The sequence below is a fragment of the Lonchura striata genome, chromosome 2, assembly GCF_050655825.1.
Source record: "Lonchura striata isolate lonStrDom1 chromosome 2, ASM5065582v1, whole genome shotgun sequence".
NCBI classification, from domain to species: Eukaryota; Metazoa; Chordata; class Aves; order Passeriformes; family Estrildidae; genus Lonchura; species Lonchura striata.
In genome coordinates, this window is record NC_140704.1 from 15,114,158 (window position 1) to 15,134,713 (window position 20,556).

At 39.9% G+C, this 20,556-nt stretch overlaps 1 protein-coding gene and 1 long non-coding RNA gene across 8 annotated transcripts in view; one reads left to right on the forward strand and one right to left on the reverse strand.

Annotated features, from left to right (window-relative positions):
• Window positions 1-8,047: 8,047 nt before the first annotated feature.
• LOC146768124 (uncharacterized) lies at window positions 8,048-13,994 on the reverse strand. The gene is made up of 2 exons (XR_014950681.1): window positions 12,110-13,994; window positions 8,048-12,024 (listed from the first exon to the last, which is right to left on the reverse strand). It is a non-coding gene; the product is annotated as an uncharacterized LOC146768124 (long non-coding RNA).
• Window positions 13,922-20,556, forward strand: part of ZNF438 (zinc finger protein 438) — a 52,156-nt gene continuing 45,521 nt past the window's right edge. For 6 of the 7 annotated variants that reach the window (XM_085564215.1, XM_085564248.1, XM_021542987.3 and 3 more), the window contains exons 1-3: window positions 13,922-13,978; window positions 16,260-16,341; window positions 16,828-16,877. The gene's annotated coding sequence lies outside the window, so the exon portion shown is untranslated. Of the gene's footprint in view, window positions 13,979-14,101; window positions 14,159-16,259; window positions 16,342-16,827; window positions 16,878-20,556 lie in introns of those variants that run through there. The other variant, XM_021542988.3, reaches the window with a different exon arrangement.

The window sequence follows — 20,556 nt, forward strand, 5'->3', positions numbered from 1 at the left end:
CACATCAAGGAGTTCACTACAAGTTAGCCCTGCTCACAGACAAAGGATACTTTTGCAAGCAAGGATGTGTGTGGAGTTATTTCTAACCAATGCTTTTCCATGTAGTTATGTTGGAATTGCAAGTATGCTTTTCTTCTCTTGTTTTCCCATCACTGGTAAAATGTGCTCCCTTTCAGCCTCAGCAGAGTACTAGACAGGTGCACTGAAAACCCCAAACTTGCAGTTGAAAGATGCTTGCATGGTTCACTCAGCTGGTAGAGCTTATTCTGGTATCATTCAGGCCAGATTTATGCTGATGGAACACCTCTGGGTGAAATCCAGGTCTTTTTGAACTCAGGGCTAAGATTAACTCCAGGAATAGCCAAATGAAACCAGGTTGCAGAGAAAGCACTAGAAATACCTTTGTTATTTATGCATTTGACTTAAGCCAAGTGATCTAATTGTTGATGGGTTTCCATAAAATATGCCCCAACTTATGCCATTACAGTGAACCAAGTTATCTTGTTTTACATATGTGGAATTTGGATCAGAATTTGTATATTTTTTTCATTTATTTAAGTGGAGGAAGCGGAACGAAAGGTTTTTATAGCTGAATTAGAATTTTAAAACAAGAGTAGATGTAGGGAGAAGGGAATATTACAGTGAGCTTCTCTGAAGTGTCCAGCCTACTAAGGAGCAGCTTCTGTTGCCACTGTCTCTGCCAGCCTGTGTAGTTACATGCCATGCTTAGGCTTTATTTCCAAAAGCCTCATCAAGGTACTTTCTGCCTTTTTGTATGTTACTTTTCTCACTGAGAATATCAGTAAGGAAGTTTTCTACTCCCTTTTTAGCCCTTGAAGTGGGTGGCAGCATTTCATGTTTTTAAGTAATGTCTGTGCCAGCTACATGAGAAGTCTTTTTTTCAAACTCTCCTGTTGTCTGAGGTAAATCTAGGCATAAATGCTACGTAGTAATCGTTAATCCCTGCCATGCCCGTGCATGGACTACTGCAGAGGTCAGTCCTGCCCTTCCCAGGTGCTACATTTAGTTCCAGCTACGAGTCACTAACTCAAGCATTGAGAAGGCACTGTCAGAGCAAATGAAGCAGAAAAGTTGCTCCCAAAAATCAGTGGACACAAATCTCTCTCCTCTGCTTTCTGAAGAGATGCCAGTTCCTCCTGTGTATACACCTGGTAGAGCAGCACTGCTCTAAGAAACATCTCAATCTTCCATGGCAACAAGCCCAGAAGCTGATCTGCCAGCCCCAACCTGGTTAACTACCAACAGACAGTAAGTGGGGGCAGCCAGCACCCCAAAGAGCAAGGGCAAGCTATTTCTTCTGCACTGGGGACAACTTTCATGCTGCTGCTCTGGTGCTGCAATGCTTAGGTAACTTCTAGGATCCAGATTTCTGAGGAGTTTCCTTTTCCTTTCTGATAATCTGCTAGGAGGCTCAGAGATCTGAGTTTTGCTTCACCACTGTTGCTTTGCTCTTTTAAAAGTTTTAAAATTATTTTTAAAGTTTTCTATGCCTTCTGATGTTTACATATTTCTACTAGTTTCTCACACACTTTCATGTAAATAATAATTGTTTTACATTCTTCTTTATAAGAAGATAAAATTAATAGACTGTTAGTTTGACCAGTGTGGTTGGAGAAGTAGCAATTTCATCCTCCAATCCACTGTCACTTTTAGAATTCTATATATTGCAAATTCAGATATAAAACTTAATTCCTTTTGCTCTTTTGATCTTAACGTGTGTGCGTGAGTTATTTCATGTTGTAGTGTGACAACCACCTAACCCAGGTGCTCTGCTAGCTGGCTCAGTCTACAGGCACATCTCATATCATGTACAGTGGGTCCAGAAAAGCTGCTTTTCAGTTCTTTCTTTCTTCTTTTCTGTTAACAATATTGCCATGTCCTCAGAAACCTGATGAAATGACACTGCCAAACCAGTCTGCTGCCCTCCTGCCAACGTGTGTGCCACTCTGATGGACACGCTCGGCAGCATCCCCTACCCTGCCTGTCAGCAGGTCAAAGGTGTCACTGACAAAACCAGCAGATGCCAGCACAGGAATCACAGGAGTTGTTACTTTTTAGTCCAGTTTTCAAATTTCTGTAGTTTCGGGTAGGCATCCTGCGATTCACCATTAGAAAAACAACAATGGAATAGCCTCATGGAGTATTGGAGGATTTATTAATGTATAGACGTAGAGGTATAGACTATATGATTAATAAGAAAAGCACCTTGACTTGGAAAAAAAAAAGGTGGTATTGTGTGCACTTCTGTTAAACCTCTTTAATTACTGTAATTTCAGTGAATGACTAAAATAATCCAATGGAATAATACCAAGTAGACATACCCAGTAATTTCCCACTTATGTCCCCCAAGGACATCAAAATTATCCAATCCCAAAAGTATTCCTGGATACTTTTTGAATTATTTTTGAATTTTTTCTCTCTATTGCTTTGTAAAAAGGACTTCTAATTCTGTACACTTAATTATTCGGCCTGCTTCGATTAGGAGTGCCCCTAAAAAGCTTTGTTTCTTTCTCTCTTCTGTAGACAGAAGTTTTTACATTAAAAAGCAAAACAGTCCTTCTTCCATATTCTGCTTTTTATACTCTATATATTCTGTCATCCTAGATTTTACCAGTGCAAATTGTGAGACATGCTCTCTCTGCATGGGGGAAAGGTGTAGTTATTTATACATAACTTAGAACATGCTTTGGTATGTGTTCCTAGCTAAATATATAAAAAAAGACAACTACCAACTCAACATATCCTGAAAAATTAATGTTCTCAATTCAGTGACATTTTTTATTATGCACCTTCATTTGGCTTAGTAGGCATCACATGAAAGCATCCAATCTGGAATCATTAGTGACAGTTACTAAATTTCAGCTTTTGCCTTCTGTTTCCAGGATTTTTTTTTTAAATTTCAATATAATTTTGACTATGTTTTCAAGCCTAAAGGATATAAATAATAAAAATATTAAACAGATATACATATACATTAGAACCTTTGGTTTCTTCCCAGATCCACCAATTTCACCTGTACAGGACTGCAATTGTGTCTAAAAGACTTAGATACTGAGTCTCAATATCAATTAATTAGTGATGATTTAAAAAAACATTTTATGTGACATTTGGGAAAAACCCGGTGACAGAAAAACATATACATTTTCCTACCAAGAGGAAATCAAACTATGACTCCTTCACACTCAGCCTGTATTTCAGATATGCAACTATAAACCCATTATAGTTCATCTCTAGATATGGTGCTCTAACTCTCCATTTCATCTAACTTAAATTATGTAAAATGCATGCTCACAAACTAAAATATAGTTATTGCTTTTTATGAAGAAAATAGTATGAACAAACAGACTGATAAAAGGCCTTCCTGACCAAAGATTTACCTATTACAGTATCCTACCTCCTAGCAGTTATGCAGGGAAGAGTACAAGTAAAGCATATTTCAGTACTTCTTTGGCATACTCTCCCACTTTCCACAATTTGTGGCCCTAGGAATACCTGTTTTTAAAAAAAAACCCTTTCTTTCAAATATCAAGATGACATTTGATATAATGATATAGGTACTAATTTTTATGTTTTATACTTGCCATTATTAAACTAATACTTTTCTTTAGTTTTATTTCAGAAGCTGGAAAAGTCTAGCTAGATTTCCTTGTGCCAAACAAAAATGCCCTCCTCACGTTTCATACGGACACATCTTGCTGCTCCTTTTCTGTCCTCTGTACCAGACACCACAAGGTTCCTGACATCAGACTTCTCCTTTCTTCTCTCTTACATCTGCTAAGTGATTCAATGAATATACCAAATCCACCTTCATTTGTGTTGCCATTACTGTGTGGACTATAATTGGTACGAACTCCCTAGGATATCCTGCATCCTTCTTGTGACATATTTTACCCTAAACCCAGGAGACAAATTACCAAAATGGTTCCATTTCTTTCTGTTCAGGACACAGATGTCTTGACACAGGATTTGCACTGAAGAATCACAGCTCAGTATTATTGGTCTTTTCCTTCCTCTCACTGCTGGGCTGCTCATGGCCAAGAGCCGGATGGTCACAGGCCTTATAAGCTTCTTTTCTTAACCTGGCTGCCCACGGAAATGAGGTATTTGCAACACTGCTTTTCATCTGGTGGTGAGGTTTGTTTTGGTTTTTTTCCCTGCCTGCCAGTGCTCTAGTAGTAACAGAGAAACCCACAAAGGAACTTTGTTGGCATCTGAAAGAGGAGTCTCAAAGAAAATGACATTCTTACTGGTTTTGCAGCAATATGTGGGTAGGGGACAACAGCAAGATAAAATTGTGCCACTTTGGGGGATTAGTTGGACATAAATTGTGCCATATTTTGGGTGGCAGCAGCCGGTTGCTGACCCAGCAAGCTCCAAGCATTGCTGGCCACAATACTGGTGTCTCTTGCAAGACTGGGAACATCAGGATGGTCCTGAATGAGATGAAGGTAGACAAATGTATAGGGAATCAAGGTGCAGCAATTTTAAGACTACAAGAACAACTTATTTTCTTACCTTATGCTACCCTTTTAAGAACGTACTATTTATGGTTTTAAAGCTAAAGTCAGGTTTTGCCTTTGTATAATTTTTCTATTTGAGGATCACAAGGCACTAAGATAATTTTCTTCCACACAGCTTCTGAAATTATGCACTCACTGTAATCATAAAGAAAACATATAAACTGGATCCTCTATTTTAAAGCAGCTATAGCTTTTCTTTATGGACCTTATTCACAAACACATTTTAAATATGCCTATATACAAATAATACATATGAAAAATAAAATAAAAGTAAATGTATCATCTATATAAAATACTCTGATAAGAAACTGAAAATTATTAGGCTTCTTCACTGCCGACTGAAAACTATAACAGTTGGTTTCATATTTATGTGTGATATGGATCCTGAACAAAGAATAATAATAAATTTTTAATGCTTTTAAACATACTGATTTCTAAGGGTTTCAGAGGACAGACTTTTGTTTAATCATATTTCTGGGCTGTTGCCAGGCTGACACTATTCCCTAGGGCTGAATCTCTGGACATCAGAGGTACTCCCCTGGAGCTGCATCTATATACATTAAAGATTCAGAGTCGTTACATACCTTAAGGTAGGAGAGACAGGGGACTTGGTCCTAATTACAGCTTATGCCCATTTAAGGTTCTTTAAGCTTAATGCAGAAGCCTTGATGCAAATGAAAATCAGGTCCTCACTCACTTCAAAAGTACTCACAAAAAAGGTTAAAATTCTGTTTAACTTCCTCTTCTTATCAAAGTCTTGGAAAAAGAGAGCCTTTTCATAAGGACTGAGCACTGCATGTTTTATCTGAAGTCTGACGTTTAAAGAGGGTGATTGATTTTTCCACATTAGGGGCAAAATAGCAGGAAATCTGTGCCTCACTAACTCTTACACACATACCTGCTAGCAACTGAGAAGCTCACTATTCAAATCAAAGTGGGATTTCTGGGTTTTAACTGTAGCACTTGAAGGGCTCAATTCCTTTGGCTTTGTCTTAAATTAAGAGCCAGAAATTATTTCCCCATGAGACTTCAAGTGAGATCTTTGCCAAGGCCATGGGTCACTTGATTGCATCCAGAAGTTTACTCTATACTTAGCTGGTGATGTGTCGATGTGATGAGGTTTCAACACATGATACTTCATAGTGACTGAAGCTGGTTCCCATGATTTTTTAAATTCAGTTGGGGAATAGGTGTACATAAAATCTGAGTACACTTTTCAGGATATTTTTTTCCCCCATGTTATAGTTTTCCAGAAATGTAAGCATTTAAACGAACCTTTGATTTCTCACTTTTATCTGTACACCACAGAGCTATTAATGGAAATGAAAAATAAAACTGCCATGCAGAGGCACTGCTGTGAAAAAAAATATTACTAATTAAATGTGGATTAAGTGACTATGATAAAACCTCTTGGTAATATGCCTGGCCACTGTGGGACAAGAGGTCATGCTTCACGTGCCAAGAATGACAGTGAGATGCTACAAGGGTTTGAGAACCAGTTGGAGAGTCAGTTCTCTAGTTCAGTGACCTTACTGCAATGGGAACTGTATAAACACAGAAGTTGACCAAATAAATTTAGACGTATTTATAACTCTCTTGTGTAGTGGAGTACACTGAAGACAAGGGATGTAGAAATTACAGACTGCCAGTAATGGCAAAAGAAAACAACAACAAACACAACTTTAAATCTATATTATAAAGAGCAGACAAGGAAAATAAAAAAAATTCCAGAAAAGACTGCAAGTAGCTCAGTGACACTCAGCTTTTCCACACCAGGATCCTTTTCCTATATGGGTTGCCTCTAACAGAAGCCTCCATGTTAAATGTCAGTCTGCGCAGAACAGGCTGGCTGGGGTTCTCTGAGAAACCCTGCAAAAAACATTAAGGCTTCCTTTCCTCACTGCCTAGCTGGAAAAAGAGAATATAGTTTTCTTGCTTACTGAGTGGCATACAGATAAGGTATTCAAATTAATTATTTGAAATGAAAGAGAGAAAATAGCGAGAACTGCCTCAGGAGGTACTAAAGGACTATGTTAAATTTCTTGAGATTAAAATGACAAAAAATTCTTTGTAGTCCAATCTCCCATGCACGCCATCCCCATACACTCTGCAGATACCTATAGGATGGTTTAAAACAAATCCAGATTGCAATTTTCATTAAAACCAATGGTCTGTCCTCTGATTCAAGAGCAATTTGCTCAATCTCAGTGCTGCAGCTCTGCTAGACACAGCTGCACGTGTGCCACTCCCAGAAGGTCCTGTGCAGACTGTACCCTGGCACAATCATCTGCAAGAAGCAAAGTCCCAATGTGCAAGTCTTCTGCATTATGAAACTGAAACTCTTGTATTACATAAGAGACATATTACAAAACAAACACACAAATAAAGACTTTTATGAGAACATGTGCTAAACCATCTAGAAAGCCAACAGTGTATCTGTGGCAAAGATCATCAGGTGTTAAGAGCATGTTTGTCTGTGCAGGGCTCCTGCTCTACTCACTGCCTTGAATGGTCTCTCTGTGAGCTGCAGTCTTCATTCAGAAGTTTATTTTTACAAAGCATCTATTCATTGTCAGCATAACACCTTCATGAACTAACTCAAAATTCTAAGCAAAAGCGATTTAATCCTTGTCTCTGGAACACAGCATACTCTTGCTATACAACATTGCCAGAATAAAATACATAGAGGTCAAGTATGGATTGCAGTTACAAAGGGCATTCTATGCTTTCATTGAAAAAAAAAGAGGTCATATTTGATTTTTTTTCAGTCTTCCAGTATTTGTCCCTCTTTTCAGCTTCATTGACAGCGCTACAGGAAGTTTCACAGCAAATACCTTTTATCCCCTAGGATGCATAGCAGCTGGGCTGGCTGAGGGACTTCCAACTCTGCACATTTTTCAAATGTTTCTTTGACTGCTTTTTAGGAACAGCTATTTCTATAAACCTTTTGTTACTCCTAAGTTGTCCAACCTTTATGGAAATTCTTTTCTAAATGAATACGAACCAGTATCTTTACTACTACTGAATCACTAATTTCTGTCATGTCCATTTAATCTTGTGCTTATTTTCAGTTTCTAGTCACCTTCTTTATTCTATTTGCAAAAGCTTATTTCCCCCTTATTTTAAGTATAATTTCATTTTTTCTGCCATCTCATTAAAAAATATATATTTTTGTATATATTTATCTTATTTTTTCACTTTCAGCAGTTCTGCATTTTTCTTAATCCTTCATAAAGTTATAGTTCTTTCTAGAGGCTTTGTAGAGGCTTTTTAGTCCACAGTCATTGTAAAAAACATTTTGTGATACTGAAAGAAGGGAGTTTGCTTCTTCCTGCTTGCAAGCCTGCAGGTTTCCTCTCAGTCATGTGTGTTTCCTTGGCTTCTCATTAAGAAAAACAAAAAAAGAGACAAGAACTATGTGTTCTTGGCTTGTCACAGAATTTTACTACCTTGAAGGACAGAGATCAACTTGTTGGGCACAAAATGAAAACTTTAGAACAAGCAGCTTGTGGGTTTTAAAAATAATTTTTATTTGGCATCACCAGTCAAGCTTTTCATGTTGCTGAAATCTATTGCCGCCTCTGAAAAATCAGTCAACCTAAGCTGGTACAAATCAGTTAAAGGAGAGATTTTTCTTATTTAACAATTTCTTAGAAGCTTTTGAAAGTGTCACCTCAAAAGAAGGATAATAAATACTTAACATTTGTTCCAACTGTCTTCCATAAAGCAATAATAAAGGACATAAATTCTGGCCTTCACAACACAAAAATTACATTGAAAGAATTTTAGGAGGTTGAGAAATCACATCCTGATTTTGGCTTTCATGCTCTTGATGATACAGTCCTTAGTTATGTGTCCAACTTTTTTTAAAAAACAGAGCAAATTGTGGACTAAATGAGTGATTGCAGTGTGTTTACTTTCTCCTTCTGGCCAGATGGGTGATTAACCATACAGAGTGCTGTTGTTTTAACTACTGTGCTGACTACCAGTAGTGATGGAGTCCCATCTTCTGTGCTTTTGGCCTTTAATCTGCAGATATATATTACTGTAAGGGGAAATATTAAAATGAAGCATCCCTAATCCATTCCAGGATTTGGAACAGGGCAAGTTCATGTGTGCAAGAATATTCTGCTTGCTGTCCATGACTTTGTCCTTCCTCCTTCTACCTACTCCTGCAAGTTTATCTTGTCCCAGTTCAGCAGACCAAAGTCTTTTTACTTCATTTATGGGACTCTGCCCAGTCTCAGTCTTGTCCAGTCTGTTTCATGGTAAGACTCACTATCTGAAAATTTCCATTTGGCCATCCCCCTATATGAGCTCATATATCTGAGGTAGGCTCCTCTTAGAGGAGGAGAAACAAGAACTTGGCAGCATTGATCTGTTTGAGACTGTGGGAGTTAAACTGCTGCCCAGACTTCTCTGACACATTGTCTTAATATGCATTCACTGTCACTTTTATGCAAAGGTGTTTCTTAGTAGCATATTAACCACCCTTCCGATTTCCAGCAGCATTTGTTTCAGATAATTTCTTCTCATTTTTTCTAAGCTATAAATTTTGATCTTCTCTACCCCTGGATTTTTTCCCCTGTATTTATTTTAGTTGCTTGTTCTGCTTATTTGATCTGGATCTTGGGTTCTTTATTATCTAAGTTGGCATTTCTCCTTTTTTTTTTTTTTTTTTATTCCAAAAGCAGTGTTTCAGTACTTAAATGTCTGACAGGTTAATCACAACAAAAAGGAATTTACTTAAATCTCATTATATTTTTCAACTTCAAAGAGTTTTGCTCATATTTATTAATGTATCATCACAATATTTAAGTCAGAATTACCACTGCTGTTTCAAAGGTAGGTGAACTGAGGTGCAGACATTAAAGCTTAAATCTCTTACACATTTAAAAAGTACAAATAGTCAGCAGGAGGCCTAATCTGTGGGAAGCAGAAGTCTGGTACTAAGAGGTTTTTCAAAGCTTGTGTTTGATATTGTCCAAGTTTCCCAACTTCTTTGAGTCTGTGCACCAGTGCAGTGGATTTAAGTACCTTCATCATCTTTAAAAAACAGTGTTCTGAAGTACTACAAACTTAAATACTGAAACAAACATCAACCTAAATGATTCTTTTTGGTCTAAAGCAAACTTGTACTATGCAGTAATAACTTACTGCATGTGGGAGGATTTTCTTTACTAGTGATGTAAAATTCCTCCATGCAGACTGAAGTGCAAGAGAGAACAGTAAGGTAATGATCAATGTTCTGAAACTTCACAGATTATGGGAGGGTGGGAAGTATTACAGTTGTTTGTTGCTGCTACTGTCTCCAAAAAGGCTCCAATTCAAAGTATCACAGAACATAATGGTTCCTTTCTTTATGACCATGTTTTGGCATTTCCACTTGCACTGATACATGGCAAAAGCACTGCTGTGCAAACACCTCTATTGATTTAATTCTGAAAATATGACACATTGTTAAATATAAAAAAAATTAATATGAGCATTGCAACTTTGTATTTTTTATTACCCTGAATTCTAAGTAGTGCACATTAATACTGTACATCATAAAACTCTTAATCATGTAGGTATACTCTTCAGTTTATTCTGTCTGATAATACACTCCCACTCTTCTAAATCAATACCAGTGTAATCTTTAAAACAGGAGCTCTTTGTCCACTGTAGGCTGTAAAAAGAGAAAGTATTATCTTCATCAGATGTCACAGCTTTCATTTTTTCCTATGGTATTATTTATTGGTGACTAAGGTCTGCTTACTTTCAGTTCTAAGCAGGAACTCATTCTATTACTGCATTTCTAAGAAAAACTCCTTCCCAAAGGCCTGTAAAATAAAATTGAGATCACTAACACACTTTTCTGAAAAATATTCAGGAAACAGTACTACTGATTATAAGCTCAGATGTTGAGGTACCACATCACCAAAAATATTTTCTTCAACTAGTCACAATGAATTATCTTCCCAGTATTGTTTTAAAACTTGATATTCCAGATTGACATTAATTATCACTGCTACTAAGTTTCTACAGTATATCATGAAGTAAGGCTTGAGGAAAATTAATACACTCTCTGATAGAAATTACTGATATTTTCTGTGAATACTAAAAATAGTCTATACATTAAGCTTATATTGTCATCAGATCTCTTTGCTTTTTCACCAGCAACAGATAAATCTACTGTAGCATTTAATTTTATTTTTAAATGAAAACTAATAGTTGGGAAAGACACAAACACAACATGTGCATATTGGAAAGTATATTTTGTGTTGCTCCAAGCGGCACGGAACATATCAAGAACCATCGTATGCTCATTATGCCACATCTGTGGTTCAGAAAGGCAGTACATACAATGGATATAGTAATACTTTGCCTAAGCAACAGTTAGGACTTGTATAAATCCAAAAGGAAATATAATTATTTAACACCATTTGGAAGACTCACCTTCAAATTCACTGTATTTGATAAGCTCTGTAACTGCAAACCACTTCAGCTTTAGTGGTACATAAAGGTGAAGAATAAGTATGTTTATTTTTAAACTTCACTTCCTGTTGAAATTGCCAATGACTTTTAAAGGAAATATTCTGAAGCACCAGAACAGTTATTATAGATACAGATACAGAACTTCCAAGTGGAACACATGAGTGAAGGAAAGTATCATACCATAAATGTTCTGAAATTACTTTGAGCCAGTCCACCTGTTTTATCACCATAAATTTCATTTGCCAAGATGCAGTTACTGTATTCAAAAAACTGTGCTTATGTTCAGAATCACTAATTCTAATTCACATTTAATTTCAGGAAATCTGAGTTCAAAAAGAGCCTAATTTTTAAACTTCTTTTTATTGTTTGGCTACACTAGAAAAAAGTGTCAGGTACTCAGGATATCTGCTTCCTTAGCTCTCACTTTGCAGCAAGCTGCAGAAATGGGTTTTCAGGAAACTGCACAAACATTTTAAATATATTTCTAATTGTTAGCATACTGTCTATACCTATACAGTTCAAATTTCAGCCTTAGATACATGAAAAGAAGTGTGAATATTTGGAGGACTTTCCAATTCCTGCTATCTTCTCCCACACTGATTTATTTTTCCACTTTTGGTGCTTTTGGACTTACCATGACAGCATTGTGATGCTAAGTACATGATTGCAAAAACCATCAGAATTAAGTTCTTAGCTTAACACCACTTCCTTCTTTACTCCCACTTCCCAGAAGCTGTGTCAATGCTTTTCCACAGATTCTTTGTTCCAGCTGTGGCTAAGGGATCCCTGTCACCCCTTCTTCCAGCAAAGGGCTATGGTAGAAAGTTGTGCTGAGTGCAGGCTCTTGGGAGATAGAGGTGTCTTGGCAGAACACATGCAAGAGGAGCTCGTGAAGATGGAGACAGTCCTACATCACAGGATGAGACTGGAAAAGGATGTAGCCTCCATGTCCAATAAACTTCAAAGTGGTGCAGACAGAAGTCCTTTTCTTCCCCACATGTAACATCTACATGGTAGAAGAGATGGTTAGAAGGATGTCAAGAAAAGAGGTTGGTTTTTTTTAATTCTGAATGTTGTTTCTCTTTTCATACCTACACATTATACACTCCCCTTCTTTCTTTTGTGCCTTCCCACCTCTCTCCTGCACAAATAGCTTCTCCTTTCAGCCTTTTCTTAAATTCCATATTATCCTATTTCTGTCACACCTTCATTTTTCCTTTCAGAGAACCATAGAATTATAGAACAATTTAGATTGCAAAAGACTTTAAGATCATTGAGTCCAACTGTTAACACAGCACTATGAAGTCCACCACTATACCATGTTCCTAAGTCAAATGTCTTTTAATCACCTTTTTAAACATCTTTTAAATACCTCCAGGGATGGTGACTCCATCACTGCCCCTGGCAGCTTGTTCCAGTGTTTAATAACCCTTCTGGAGAAGAAATTCTTACCAATATCCAATCTAACCCTCCCCTGAAGGGGCCAGAAGGGACTGATGCCCATCTGGGCACTCACTGGCTCATGTTCAACTGCTGTCCACCAATACTCCCAGGTCCTTTTCCACCAGGCAGTTTTCCAGACACTCTCCCCCCAGCCTGTAGCACTGCAGGGGTTGTTGTGACCCAAGTGCAGGGTCCAGCATTTGGCTTTCTTGAACCTTGTACCACTAGCCTCACCCCATGGTGAGGTCAGATCCCTCTGCAGATCCATGGCCACACCCCTCTGCAGAGCCTTCCAACTTCCACTTAAGCTCAATCCATGTAAGCAGATTGAGGGTGTTCTTGGTCTCCTCAATCAGATCATGAATAAAGGTATTAAATGTGCCTGACTGCAACACTGAGCCCTGAGGAACACCACTGACTAGTGGTAACCAGTGACCAGCTGGATGTAGCTCCATTCACCAACTCTCTGTAGGCCCGGCCATCTGGACAGTTGTTTTACACAATGAAGGACACACTTGTCCAAGCCATGAGCAGTAGTTTCTCCAGAATGCTGTGAGAAACTGTGTCAAAGCCTTTACTGATGTCCAGGTAGGCACATCCACAACCTTTGCTTCGTCCTCTAAGTGGGTCACCCTGTCACAGAGGAACAGGTCAGTCAATCAGGACCTGCCTTTAATAAACCCATGCTAGCTGGGCCTGATTACTTGTACATGCTATGTGAGGCTGTGAGGATACTCAATATAATTTGCTTCATATCCAAACTAAACCTTCCCTGTCACAACTTTGAGGCCATTTCCATCACTTTTTACTTGCAACATGGGCTCCCACCTCACTCTAACCACCTTTTAGGTAGCTCTGAAGAGCAATTAGGTTCTCCTTGTTCCTCCTTTTTTCCAGACCAAACACCCCCAGTTCCCTCAGCTGCTCCTCCAGTAGACTTGTCCTTCAGATGCTTCACCAGCTTTACTGCCTTTACCTGGACACACTCCAGCACCTCAATGTTTGCTTTAAAATGAGGGCTCCAAACCCAAAGCCAGTACTTGAGAACGGCCTCACCACTGCCAAGTACAGAAGCACACTCACTGTCCTCATCCGCTGGCCACACTATTGCTGATATAGGCCCGGAGGCTACTGGCCTTCAGGTTGGCTCATATTCAGCCATCTGCACCCTCTCTGACCCACTGCTTTCAAGTCCCTTACGATTATTTTCCAGCACAGTACTTTGTAGAGATTCCTTTTTCTGACTTGCCCCTCGAAGGCCCTATTCCACTGCCTGACACCCAGCAGTTTCGGGGATCGGCTGGGAGCGCAGGTTGGGACGGGGAGGGAAGGCGTCACTCAGCACAGCGCTGCCCGAGCCCGGAGCCCCGCGTACCCCGGCAGCGCCGCCCGAGCCCGGGCACAGACGGAGCCCCGGCGCCGCCGCCCCGCTCCCTCGCAGCCCCGCCCCTGCGCCTTCCCGCGGGTGACGCGGCCGCCCCGCGCCGCGGAGGCGGGACCGGGCACGGCGGGTGTTCGTAAGTTCCTTCCCCCCGCGGCGGTGGGGCCGCGGCCCGGGCTGGGGGCGGGCGGCGCCGGGGCGCGGCCGTCCCGCTCTCTCCCCGCCTGCGGAGCCGGCTGGCGGCGCGGGGCCGGGAGCGAGAGGCGGAGGGGTGGTGGCTCCCGGCGGGGCGGGCGCCTCCTCCGGCCCTCACTCGGTGAGCCCGAGGGGGTTTCACGCTGGGCGCTGCCGCCGGAGCCCCGCGCCCGCGGGGCCTTTGGCTCCGCCGGTACGGCACCGCCGGCCCCGCGGCTCGGCCGAGGCGCCGGGCGGCGCGGAGGGCTCGGCGGCGTCCCCCGGGCCGCCGGGCTGTGTGCGGGGCCCGGGAGCGGCGGTGCGGGGCCTGCGGCGCTCGGCCGGGGGCTCCGTGTGAGCTCGGAGCCAGCGCGGCCAACCGAGCGCCGGCCCGGGGGGTGCCAGCCCGGCCCGGGGGTGCCAGCCCGGCCCGGGGGTGCCGCTGCCCGGCCCGGGGGTGCCAGCCCGGCCCGGGGGTGCCTCCACCCGGCCCGGGAGGTGCCAGCCTGGCCCGGGGGTGCCGCAGCCCGGCCCGGGAGGTGCCAGCCCGGCCCGGGGGTGCCAGCCCGGCCCGGGGGTGCCAGCCCGACTCGGGGGTGCCAGCCCGGCCCGGGGGGTGCCAGCCCGGCCCGGGGGTGCCAGCCCGGCCCGGGGGTGCCAGCCCGGCCCGGGGGGTGCCAGCCCGGCCCGGGGGTGCCAGCCCGGCCCGGGGCATCGGCCACGCCAGTGCGGAGCCTGCGAGAGGGCGCGCCTGCCGCTGCCGGGTCTGATGTTATAATAAAGACGTGCAGAAAGGGCCGCCTATGGCCGGTTCCTACAAGCCACGGTGGTTGCTTGTAGAGCCCACGCTGCTTTCTGTGGTGGCCGTGGATTGTGAGCCCTGTGAGGGTGGCAGCGGCGCTCCAGGTCCCGCGGCAGCGCCGGTCAGAGCTGTGCGCCGAGCTCCTGACCCCGAGGCCTCCGCGATGTTTCGTAACCTTGCTGCTGCTTCCATAAAAGTACAAATACGATGCGCAGTCCTCTCGGGCTCCTTACGATTTGGAAGGAGCTGACAGCCAAAGGCGTTCTGTCCTGTGGTGCAGAAATGGATGCAGTGAATGGGTGTAGTGTTTCTGTGTAACTTACTGAGGCCTGTCGGCTTATGAAGCCATTGCAACTTTTAATAAGGACATGGGGAGCATATCCCAGGTTCCAAGTGATCAGATGTGTCTGGCATAGGTAATACAAGACGGGAAGTCCTTTAAAGCCGCATAAAAGAGTTTTCAAAAGATGGTGCAAATGTCTACAGCGTGGCAGATTTGAAACAATATGAAAGCTTTGCTTGTTTCAATTTATTTTGCCCAAAAGTCACGCTCTATTAAAAGATTTACCTAGTTCTATACCTAAACTAAAATCAATGTGGTTTGTCTTGTGCTTAATTCCTTTCTTCTCCAACATAACTGTTGTTGAAGCTTTTTAATGTGTATTAGTCTCAGTCAACAGCCTAGCCCTTAAATGCTCCATAGTTAAGCTAATTATAGTCATGAATTTTCGTGTACTAATTTATTTGAACCTGTAAAATGCCATTAAAAGTGGTCTTTCATGTTACTCCTTAATAAAAAGGAAAGAGGAGGATAACATGAGGTAAATGCACAGTTCCCTTGGATCACAGTAGTTTATGTGCAGTTTTTTTCTGCACAGAACTATTCAGCAATCAAAATACTGAGCTGTTGTTTTGTTTGTTTTTTCAGTAACTTGATTGTAGCTACTTTTTTTAGTAATAGTATAAGTTAATCTTTTTCAAAGTTATTTTTATGTAAAGCAAAGTACATCAAAGATGAGTGCATATTTTTTCTGCTTAAGTAGCTAGAATTGGATTTTTTCCAACATAGTGTTTGTCAAAAGACAGAAAGAAAAAGGAAGAAATGACAAGTCATATATTTAAAATATTTTTTGTAATGATCGAATGTTCTTAGTATTTAATTCTAAAGATATTCTTGGGTGATGATAACTGGAGGATCAGAAGAAAACCAGCGCTATGCAAATGTTTTTAGCTTTTAAGCAGGCTGTTAAAGAATTAGATTGTGGGGTAGCTGAAGTTGTAGTTGAAGTGGTTTTCAAAGCATTTAGTGAAGAAAATACTGCATCTCATTTGTGAGTGAGACTGTCAGAACAGGGAGAGCATATATGTGATATTTCTGACTGTCTCATGTGAAGCCTTAGACATTTGTAGTGATTGTCACACATATGTTTTTGATGTACAGGTTCAAGGATTATGTTGTGCTAGGTGGGAGGAGTGTTCTTCATCAGTGACTTGGACTGTTTCAAGCATTTTTATATGCACAGGTAAAACATTTATAGAAGTGGTTTAATGTTTTAAATGTCTGTATAAAACTGGTGATAGTTTTATGTATTTCTTTGCACCTAAGCAGGTAGATGGTGTCAGGTCAAAGTGAAATAGCCTAATGTTGAATGTAGAACTTGGATTGGAAGCTGACTGGAAATATTACTGCAGTTGCAATTAAAGAAACTTCGGAGTTTTAAAAGTTCATGGAAAAATCAGAAATGTATGAACTTTCATCAGTTATTTTAACAATATTTATTCAGATATTTATTGTAATCTCTAGTCTAAAGTCCTGTTAATGTATGGTATGCCTCAGGAGATGCTGTTGTATTGTGGGTGAATATGTTAGAATTCTTGTTTATTTACTGCTTCCAAAAATGTTTATCTCTTCTATTAAATACAATTTTCTGTCATTTGCTAAATGTATTTCCTGAGCTATTGGAACTTTATGTTGTTTTTGTTTGTTTGTTTTTTTTTCCTTGAAATAGGAATTAAGATGGATGAAATGTTTCATTGGTCATAGCAGCAGCAGAATAAGGTGGGTATGTTGAAAGATTACACCTAACGTCTTTGCAGACTGTTTTAGATTTTTGATTTTGTGTCCATCTGAACACAAAGACAGTTTTTGCCTCTGTGTTTGAATTGCTGTTGATTTGCACATTTAAAATTCTTTATGGTCACTGAGGGTGTACTCCATTGGGCTTGTACTCCAGTGAAACTAATTGTTTTCATAATATCCATAAAAGATATTAGTGCTTAAGAAGCAGGAAAGTATGTTTTGATGCTCATCCTTATTTGCAGTCAAGACAAGACTTGGGCTTTATTTACTAAAACTTAATACTTCATGTTGGCATTTTAATTCACTTACAGAGATCCAGAACATGTTTTAGTTAAAAAGATTTTTAAAAACAAATTTTAAATGCGACAATATATATATATTTTTTTTTTTTTTTAAAGACTAACATTGGCAAATATGTGAAACAGTGCTGCTTGAGTAATGATTGAGCCCTTTCTCATGGAGTATATTTGCATATTGTTTTCAAAGTTAAATGAATTACAGACTTCTTCACAATGTAACCACCATTAAATTATATGACACAGATCTTTAATTTTTAGATTTTTTGTTTTAAAATTTTAAAGTTTATTTTTATTTTTTATTTCAAAAATAAAAAGTTGTGGGTTGTTTTTTTTAATTTCATTCTTTCTTGTGCTGATGTAATAAAGAGATGCTTACTGCCAGCTTAAAATGGCATTTTGAGAATGCTGTTGTCTTTGTATTGTAGTTGCTCTATGACTATTGGTCTTGTCACCTCAGGAAACCACAGAACAACTGGGTCAAAACCATCCTATTCAATTATCATGAAGTGCAATGTTTGCTAATTAAGTGTGTCTTTGACTTACTGTATTATAGTACTATATTTGCTGGTATTGGTTTGTCCCTAATTAGCTGATTAAACCTACTGTCAGTAGCATTAAAGCACTACCTTTTTTAAAGGACTGATTTCATGGGTATTTACAGTGTAATTGAATGTTGTAGGAAAGTTAGCATGGTTTGTGTAGCAATATGTTGTAATCTGTTAACTCTTCCACTTAATATCAAGAATGTAATTAAAGCACCATAAACCTCACTGTGGTAGAACTGTACTGTGTATTGAACAAGGGTATGAAAGGGCATGAATTAAGGAGAGACTGTCTTTGCTTTGTCACTTCAGTCTTTTACTATTTTTGGAAATAATGTTTTCCTCACCTAAACTGTGAACTGTTCTTTTTCTCTTTGGTTCTTTTCTTGCATCTTTTTAAAGGCTATACAGTACTGAAAGCCTTGCTTGAAGGGAGACTGGCTGGTGTCCTCATGCCAGAAGAAGTTTAGTGCTTAGCTGTTAGTACAGCTTGAATTGTTGCACAGATGGAAAGGATAGAATGTAATCAATAGCTCAGTCCATCTTTCAGAGTTGTAGCACATTGTGGTCACTTCATTTGTGGTTAGAGTTTTTATTTTTTGCAGAATAATGACTTTTTTTATATAGAATCATATAAAGAGTAAAATTATGGAGTATTGAATCATGAGCATTTTTTTTTGAAGTGTGGCTTTTACTTTTAGAGGCTGCTATAAGATGTTAATTTCTGTGTATGCATCATGTTTCATTCTTTGGCTTAGCAGTTTATTGTTTTTCAGAAAGTCTAAACCTGGGATTGTTGTTTAGAAAAAGTGTCATGGTTAATGTCAAGAAGATGTCATGTGTTGAGCTTCAGAGCTGTGCTATCTTCAGCCCTGCTGAAGAGCCTCTGTCATAGCAAGTCACTGGGGAGACAGGAGTACTCATGTGGCTCACTTGAATATTTGCCGAGAGGAGCAGGTGCTAAAGAGATGGAAAAGCAGCTTGGAAAATTTGTTTGATAGGTAAAGGAATTGTGGGGAAAGAAACAACTTCTGGGAGACTTACTAGGATCTATCACTGAAATTGGTATGGGATATTAGCTTAGTTGTAAGTTACAGTTCCAGGGAAAACTTTTGTTATTCAAGTGTGGGTGGCAGTCAGAGCTATGTTCCCATACTCAGACTTTTTCACGAAGCCCTTTGTTACCAGAATGCTGAAATGTCTGTAGGAATTATTTAATGGTTTTACATGACCCAAAAGCTGAAATCAAATAAAAAAAAAAACCTCAAAGGTGCATTGTCTTAATTTGTGATGCATTATTCGCTGTTACGGACAATTGCAAGGGACTGTGCCTCTCCAAAGGATCTCTTGGGCCAACACTATGAAAAAGGTGACAAATTACAGCTTAGACTGATGTCATTGCTGTTATACCTGTGCTCTTTGCCATTTCAGTTTTCTTTTATGTATGTTTGTGGTTATTTGGGATGAACTGTAGAAAATAGGGATTTTACAAAAATGTTACTGATTTTTATAGTTATGAGTGCACTTCAGTGCTGAATGACATAGAACTTAATTCTGGTGGATTTTTTTGGCCATAACTGATTGGCCTCCCTAAGGGAGACTGCAGTCTGCTGATTGTGAGGGTGTGTGATCTCAGATCTATATCAGGCTGTCCTGCCAAAGAGTGCTACATACACCAAGACATGAAGTTCTGACAGTTTTTGCTCTTCCTCAGCTCAATCAAAACAGAACTGTTGTGAAGAAATAAGGTAGATCCATGTTTCTATGAAGCAGGGCAGTAAAGCTGAATTACTCAATGTTGGTCTCTGCTAATTATGCGCAGTGTCCTAAAGATAAAACTATACGACCCCTCAAAATACTGTTAGGGAATTAAAAAGGATCAGTCTATAGAAACCTGCCTAGTTCTGTTGTGTATGTAAGTGTAGTACTCTGTGTGTGATGAATCAAGCACTTAGAAGTTAGCAGCTTGCCAGTAAAATAATATGGATGTTCAGTGGGTTGTGTTGCTTTTGTCATCTACAGATTTTGAGGCTTTACTGAAGCAGGAAAACAAATCAGTATTGGATTTAGAAAAAAGGAACTGTTCTATATTACAGGACTCAAATGGAGACCACCCAAATGCCTTCAGCTGGTTTTTGTTATTTTCACAAATAGTTTGTTCTTTTAGCAGAGTGTTTAAGAACAGAGAGTCAGGTCAATTGCTCTATTATGTTTTTCCCTAAACAATAATATTAAGCAAACTTTACCATATTGCTCATCATTGAGGAAAAAAAGTCTTCTAGATTATCTTTAGGCTATCTTTTTTTTAGCTTCCAGAGAAAAATAGTGATAGGCTGTTGTGATTTCAAATCTTCAAATTGTAAAAGTAATGCACTGTGTTTTTGGAAACTTCCTGTAGTTTTGGCTGGATTGTACCTTGTAAGGGCCAATATAGTATCTATTATATTTTATGATATTTAGTAAGTTAATTCAGGGATGTTATATATTTTCCATAGTTCTGGTAGAATAAGAAGGATACAGAATATTTATATCCTCCTTATAGTATGAGTTATCATTTTTATTACAGTCTTTATTTTTCAACAGGCAGGTCTGCTGTATTTTTTACTGACTTGTTTTTGTGCCAAAGTATGCTTGGGTCCTCACAGAAGACATAAAAGCAAAAAGTCCTGGGCAGTTACCTTTGCTTAGTGTGTGTTTGTGTTCTCCTGTAAACCAGTGATTTTCTTTCTGGCAAGGTATCCTGATAGGCAAATGAGAAAGATTTACAGACTGTAATGGGTATGATAAAAAGAATAAACTATGCCAAATGACAAAAAA